Below are 7,992 nucleotides of genomic sequence, written 5' to 3'. Positions count from 1 at the left end.
ACACCGCACTCGGAGAGAGAAACAACCACGACCGGAGGCGCTACCTTCCTCTTCTTCCTCCTCCTCCTCCTCTTCTTTTTCTCCCTCTCCCTCTTCCTCTTCTTCTTCTTCTTCCTCTTCCTCTTCCTCTTTTCGGAGGAAAAGAAAAAAGGAACGGGAAAACGTGTCGACCGAGACGCGGAGTCGAGGAGAGAGGACGTGGCCCGAGAGGGCTTACTCGAACGAACACTCCCGGCTTTTCCAGGCCTCCTCTCCTTCCCTCCTCGCTGCGCACGCTCTATCCGACTCTCTGTTCCTGCTCCCCTCTCTCTCTCTCTCCCTCTCTCTCTCTCTCTCACCCCTCATCTCCGTTCCACCCCGCTGTTCTACCCCTCGTTCTTCTCCCTCTCTTCTTCCACCCTTTTCATATCCTCCTTTTATCTCGCCACTCTCTCCCTCCCTCTCCTCTCCTCTTCTCTTCCCTTTTCTCCTCCTCCTCCTAACCCTCCTCGCCCTTCAAACCGGCATCTTCTCGCCCTGCGTAGCGTCTACGCTTCTTCCACGTATTTTCCCACCGCTTGCTCCCTCATTTTCTCGCACTCGCGCGAGCCAGCGTCCCGGGCGTTCTCAGCTTTTCCACCCCCGGACGGCGCAAGCGCCGCTGCATCCACCCCCGGGATTGTCCCCCTTTCTCTCCTCTCTGTCCTCCTCCTCCTCCTCCTCTGTACACCGCGCAGCTTCCGAACGTGGGACGAGGATCGAGCGTGGAGAAACGAAACGAGAGATCGAGCGAAGTTGGGAGGAACGAAGGATGAAACGAGAAGAGGAGAAGATGCTCTCTCTTTCTCTGTTCCTCCGCGTTGATCCTGCTTCTTCCCTGTAGATCTCCTCTCCTCGTCGCGCTCGAGGTAACCGTGTTTCTTTTTTTCCTCTTTTTTTCTTCTTTCTTTTTTCTTTTTTATTCTTCTTCTTATTACGTCTGTCGATAGCTTTATTATTTTTCTTTTTTCTTTTAATTCGGTCGAGGATGCAGCATGTCGCTGTTGCCGATTTATTATTTTTCTCTTCCTTTTTCTTCTCTCCCTCCCCTTCGTTTCGCGATTTCGGTCTCGTTTCCTCGAATCGAGTATTTACCGATAGATGTATACATGGGAGGAGGAGAAGGAGGAGATTAAAGCGTTTTCTTTGCTTTTTTAACTTGTATATACACTATGCTCTTGCTTGCAAACGTATCTGTGATTATCCAGATTTTTTTCTCGAATTTTTGTCGAAATATTTTCCTCCCGGGATAAATATTTCAAGACTTTCGAAGAGAGAGAGAAAGAGAGAGAGAGGGGAAGGGGGATGTAAACGTTTCCCTCGTAAAGTGGAAATATTTTAAATTCCTTTCAACTCCTCTCCTCTGTGTATATATTTCAATTCCCTTCCTCCGTGCTTTCAACAATGTTCGTTGTTTAAACTTTCGCACGTGTATCCCTCGCATCAACGTGTTCCTTTGACTTTCTATTTTATTTACCGTGCGCGTAGGATCGCGTTCTTCCGGTCGTGAGGCTCACCTATCAGATTCATTTTCTCTCTCTCTCTCTCTTTCTCTCCGGTTACCTCGATTCACGTTCCTTTTTTATTTTTATCTCCGATTACTATTTACGTACGTTTCCTACAAACTGCGTCAAACCTTTGTAATTTAACAATATCACCTCTTTTTCCTTTTCATTTTCTCTCTTTTCTCTATCTCCTTTTTTTTTTTTTTTTTTCGTTTTAACAACTTGCGTAAGTTCTTCATTCAAATTCCTTTTAATCTTCCTTCCCTCCATTTAATTTCTCCTCGCTTCGACCTTTTTTCCTCTCTGTCTCTCCTTTATTTTATACAGTTCAGTTTGCCTTCTCTCGGGTAAAAAGTTTTCCATCTTTGCCTCTCGCTGTGTACATACCTACCGACCTTATGCAAATCGCTCTCTCTCTCTCTCTTCTTCATCCTCGAGGAACATTTCGGCTCGATACCAACGTTGAATAATTTTGATCAATTGGTCGATTTCTTCAATTAAACACGAAATACGATCTATCGCGAATAGGGCAATGAAATTTTTGTAACTTGTGTTGTTTTGCTAGTGAATCTTTATTTTTCTTCGGTAATTGTTAATTTTATTCATTTTTCCGCTCTAAAAGTGGTTGCAATTGTTATATTATTTATTTTGACGAAACAAAGTTGATGTAACGTATTTGTTTACTTGTTTAATCAAATAGTAGTCTGATGAAATGTATGGAAATTGTTATGGGGAAAATGGCGGATGAGGGATCGAAGATGTCGCCATTGTTCCAATATTTGAATCTAATTCTACGAATTATTGTTTTATAAATTTGCAATTATCATGAGAACACATATTTCTTTATTTGTGTAGTAAAATAACAAAATTTAACGAATTATATTGGAGATTATTATAAGGAAAATGGCGGATAAAAGATTGTCTGGGATGTTGCTTGTATGTAACGTTTGAAATAATATGAAATTATTTTTGAAAATGAAAGAGAGAAAGAGAGGTAAGATGGTACATTAAATTACTTTATTTCAAATAATAATATTTCCAAGCCAAATCTCTCCTTTTTTCCCCTTATTTTCCTACTTGCTTTTTTTCTCTGCAACCATTTGATTTCTATTTATCCCTCTCTGTCGCTCTCTGACAATTTCTTCCCGTTCATTTGTCAAATGCCAGACCATTTTCGTCGGTTGACGAGCAATCGGACAACTTGACGTGTCGTTCCTCGTAATTTCGACGAAACAATCGGAATCGTTGAATGCCTGCTCGAAAACGGCGAAAATTTCGCTTTAAACGATGCTGTCGTCGAGATCAAAAAGTCTCGAAAAATTGTCGCGAATCAGTGATATCTTAAACGATTAACAAAGATATTTTTATTTCTTTTGAATCGAATCGAACTTTTATTCTTGAAAATTTTAAAAAATCCTTTTTTCTTTTTTAAGTTATTATAGGTGATCTAAATATACTATGGAATATATATTCTTCGCCTCGCATTAAAAAAATAAATAAGAATACATGATTGATGCAAATCGATAATTCTAATTTTGAAAATATATTTTTATCCTTCTCTATTTTAAACAAAATTCAATAAAAACGACTCAAGAATCCGCTTTTCTTTCTTCTTCATTTCCAAATAATTGTTGTCCAAAATAATTTGTATTAAAAAAAAAAATCTAAATAAAATCAAGAATTGCAAATTCATCAAAATTTTCAAAAATTTATTATCAATAATATATCGTCCCCTTCTTCATTCTCAATTTCTCAAAATAATTCCAAACTACATTAACATACTCTCTTTCTCATAAAAAAAAAAAAATCCAGCCTTGTCTCATTAAAATAAATACGTGGCACTGGCTTTCAAATTTTACCGTTTTCTTCGAACATGCCTCTTATCGCGCTTTATACTCGAGAATTTCCGTACCCAGGTGAACTTTTGCGAGGCGGGATTGGAACGAGCGAAATTCCGCACGATTTCTTCCTGTTACAACACCATTCGAGCAGCTGTGGGAAAAACTGCGCGTTATTTCCCACGTAAAGCACGATATTTATATCACGCCGCGCGTACGCGCGACCCAAAGCTGACAGCTTAAGCTTAAGCGATGGATCGAACAGCTCTCGTTCTCGTTTAATACTCTCGTCTCGTGATGAACGAAAACGAAACGCGAGATTCCATATTTTTCAACGATTTGACTTTTTGATCGCTTCGAATAGTTATTTTTCTCTATGTATATTGTCATTCAAATGTATGTAAATTAATTTGTTACAAAGTTTGTTTATCGAATGAAAGAAAAACGAAAATGAAGTAACAGATAAATATAAATTAAAATGAAATTTTGAGTATTGTGTTTGTTAATTTTTTATTTGTCTAAAGTAATTGTTGTTGATGATATTTATCATAATATGATTGTTTCCAAAATGTTGAACAATAGTGTATGAATATGTTTAGCATGAATTTTATAGATATAATTTCTAGAAGAAATGCTCGAGAACATTTTTCTAAAAAATTCTTTCCTATTTTAGAATGGATGTTACAAACTTTCGATATGGTTTTCACGAATTTGCGAATTTTTTTTTAAAAAATATTTTCCTCGTAACATCTTATGTCCTGACTCTCTTTTTCTGTACAACGAAACACGAATGCTTTTATTAGAAAGTAAAAGAAATAATTTTTGAATCCAATTTCGTTTCGTATGTGTCTATGTATAAAAACAGAATTGGATTTGAAAAAAATAGGGTTTCATCGGTAACATAGACCTCTGTTTTGAAATGCTGCCAGTAGCGCGATCGTATCGAAGTTATAACGAGGCAGGGTGAACGATGATCGTAAACGATGCAAAAGAACAAAGGATAATAAACTCTCGTTGGTTCGTTCCACTTGATAATCCACATCGACCCTGGCACCCGTTCCCGCGAACAAACTTTCGGGAAAACTACGGTCAACGGTCTGAGTTTACAGTTGGCGAACTTTATTTACTTGGACGAAAAGTAGCCTTGTCGAAAAATCGAGTCGAGCTTATTTCCAGCTTCGAGACGAAAGTTTATCGTACTTGTTCTCCTCGAACGAGGAAAACGAAACGAAAATCCAATGGGGAGTACTGGAACAAGGGAAAATCGAGAGCACCATTAAATGTTATGATTTAATAAATACCAGACGATAGAGGTATTAAAACCTATTTGCGCCTATTGCATATATTTTTAGTAATAATTGCTCGTAAGAGGAAAACGACGCGACAGTTTTCGGTTCGGGAAGTTTCGGCCAATATCGAGCAGTATCGAGTAGGATCGAGCAAGATCGAGCAATATCGGGTAAGTTCGGGCGATGCAATAGTTCCAGGCCCTAAAGCTATCTGTTACTTTCGCTGCTCGTAACTTTGTTCTCAATATTTGTTTGTAGAAAATTGTTGAAAAGCCTAAAGAGCTCTACTTCTCCAGTTTCTTCACTCTTAACTTTGCTCTCAGCATTATTCGTGAGTAATAAAAGTAGGGCTTAAAGTTTTTAGGTATTTCCATTTCGTTAGCCTTGCTGCCCATATCTTTGTTCTCAGCATTGTTCTCAAGTAACTATAACCTAAAATTTCAAACTTTTACTTTCTACTAATTTTCTTATCCCAACTTTGATTTTAATACTATTCAAAGCCATAGATTTAGAAATAAGGTCTAAAGAACAGATATTTGTTCCATTAATTTTATTTTCATCCTCGACGTTGCAGCACTGAACGTTAAAATGACAGACTGAACAACACTGTTCTAGAATTCATGAAAGGATACAGAAATGATTCCGATCTTCTTTCTATTCGAGATTTAATATTTTCTCCAAAATTTCTCAATCGATAAGAGAATTTTTTCCATCCTTCTTTCTTCTCTGCAAAATACAAGATAAACGTTCGAGGAATGGAAAATTCGTATCGTTTGGGAAAGAGTTTTAAGTTTGGCAGAAAGTCAAAAGCATTGGCGAGCAACAATCTCGTTGCTTGATGGTTTATCCAACTGGACTCGCATAAACCCATATAAATACGAGGCATCACGTTTCGAATAGAATGGCCGCCGGCCAATAATTAATTCAGGACCGCGCATTGATCGTTTAATCTGTAACGCAATCCTGCTTTGTCTCGCCAATTTTCCAGAGCAATCTCTACGTGAAAACAAAGGGTTGTAAGTGGATTGAATTGGTTCTCTATTCTATTTAATGTTTGTTTCTATTTTTTAATTTTATTTTTTTCAATTTCTTGCTTTATTATTACTACTACTACTTTTTGTTTGTTTCTTTTAATTTTTTTTTTACAAGAGTTATTAAAATTTAAATTTCTTATGATAAGAGATGACATATTATGATTATGATTTTAATTTATCAATTATTTCTATTTAAATTACCTGTTTTTATCCAAATGCAAATTAAATTTCCAGCATAAATAGCTTTTGAAACAATAATGCAAAATTTTCTCTCTTCACAAAATATGAAATATAAATTTTAATCGGTCGCTTCTCAAAAGGCAAATTATTAAATACGTAATAACAAAAATCATTTCCATCAAAAAAATAGAAATTTTTTAACAACATTCTCTTTTCCTTTACGCGAATTTTTAAAATTATTTCACAAAAAGCTAGTTTTATCGAAGATCATCATATAATTTAAAATTTTCCAATTAATCGTCACGTCAAGACACGAAGCGTCTCGAAGCGTTTTAGTTTCAGAAAGGGTAGAGAAAGCACGAAGATCCACGAAAATGAATATTTTACGATCTCCTCGCGTTATAGACGATAGTGGTAAGTAGAATGGCGGCAAAGCTAATCCGACTGGAAAGGAGAAGCGGCAGATAATTAAGGCAGGAGGATGCATTCAAATGGCGCGGCCAAATCCCTCGGAAAATTGATAATAAATGGAGAAGCGACGTCATTGTGATCCGCGTGAGATTGTAAAGCTTCGCCTATGTAAACGTTGAACATCGTATCGGCCTTTCCTCCCACCACTGGTTTGCAATGACTTAACTTCGTCAAGTTGGTCTTCGATTTTCAACTAAATTATCATTTCGAAATGAATCCTATTCGCAGCTGCTGTATAAATATAATTGAACGGAGAGAAGATTTCGAAGAATGGAAAAATATCCCCCCCTCCCTTCTCCTTCTCTTGTCTAATGTTTTGTTAAAATATTTGAAAAGCGATAAAAATATCGTTAAAATTATTCTTTTTGCACGAAACAACGTTAAACGTTACGTATAAATTTAATTCGTTCATTTTATTAAAACTGTTTAAAAAAATTGAGATTAAAAACATCGTTACGAAAAATATTTTTACGCAAATTACGTCCACTTATTGTTTCATGAACGTTGAATTAAATCACGTATGGAAATTTTCATTTTTTCAACTCGCACAGGATTGTCATTATTATCGTTTATTTTTCCTGAATTTTTTTGTCAATTAGTAATAATAAAAAACTCCAATAATTCTTCCAATTTTGGATATATTCCGTAACATGTTTCGTTCCACAAACCGACGAAGCAACAATTTCTATTCAATTTCACGAGTTCGTAAAAATATATATATATATTTCTAAAAAAAAAAGAAAAAAAGAACAAAAAAAAAAAAACAGAAATAAAATTGTCCACGGAGAATAACAGCAATTTCCTCCTCGGCCGTGCAATTTTTTTCCCTGCAACGGCTACAAAACAACGAGGAACACCGGGCCAACCGGTTCACAATTCAGTTAATTGCATTCCGGATGTTTCGACGAGGGTTAATAGTAAAACGGCGAGTACAAAGGGGTGGCGCGATCAGGTAGCTCTCCTCTTTCGTGGAGCAATTAAATTCAATTACTGGGATCGTTCGACCGTAATTAGAGCGGGACGCTGCTTTTCTGCAAAGTCGTTTATCTCGGCGAGTTTCTGAGACGGAGGGAGGGAGGAGGCGCGCCTCCATGGACACGCAATAATTGCCGCAACGTAGTCGTCGACGGACACTAGCGCCTTTTCGCGCCTTTTCAATTTTTCTCCCTCCTCTTTTCTTCTCCCTCCTTCTTTCTTCTACTATTTTTTTCTTCTTTTTTCTTTTTTAAGGCGCGGGAACGAAAGAGTGTATATTTATATATATTGGGTGGTAATGAATTGGTGTATCGCGGAAACGAGGCTTTCTCGATTTTTAATTTTAATTAAAGGGGCGCTCGTCACGCGGCGCTTTTTCGCCCTGCGATCGCCTTTGACGAAGGTTAGTTTCGTCGCCTTTGTGCCCTTTATCCCCTCCTCCCTCTCGCTCCAGGGTGAATAGGGCGACGCCGTGGCAACTGATATTTCGAGAATTAACGCGGAGAATATCGTGCAGTGTTGATTTGTATTGCGTGTGATTTTGATCTTGCGTGGAATTTGAAGATGTTCATCAAATAATAAGTGGATAATAAGTTTTTGTGTTTTAAAAATCATGAATAGTAATGTCGAAGGAATAAAACGTTTATATTGAAATATGAAGTAAATATTAAACGTAAATGTT

At 37.2% G+C, this 7,992-nt stretch overlaps 1 protein-coding gene across 6 annotated transcripts in view; it reads right to left on the bottom strand.

The window, feature by feature from the left end:
* LOC102674871 (solute carrier family 12 member 6) overlaps positions 1-7,992 on the bottom strand; it is a 146,675-nt gene that overhangs the window by 31,611 nt on the left and 107,072 nt on the right. The window lies entirely within an intron of this gene.

Source organism: Apis dorsata, unplaced genomic scaffold, assembly GCF_000469605.1.
Source record: "Apis dorsata unplaced genomic scaffold, Apis dorsata 1.3 scaffold_161, whole genome shotgun sequence".
NCBI lineage: Eukaryota > Metazoa > Arthropoda > Insecta > Hymenoptera > Apidae > Apis > Apis dorsata.
Note: the sequence above shows the minus strand (reverse complement) of the source record. Positions and strands in the feature narration are given on the sequence as shown.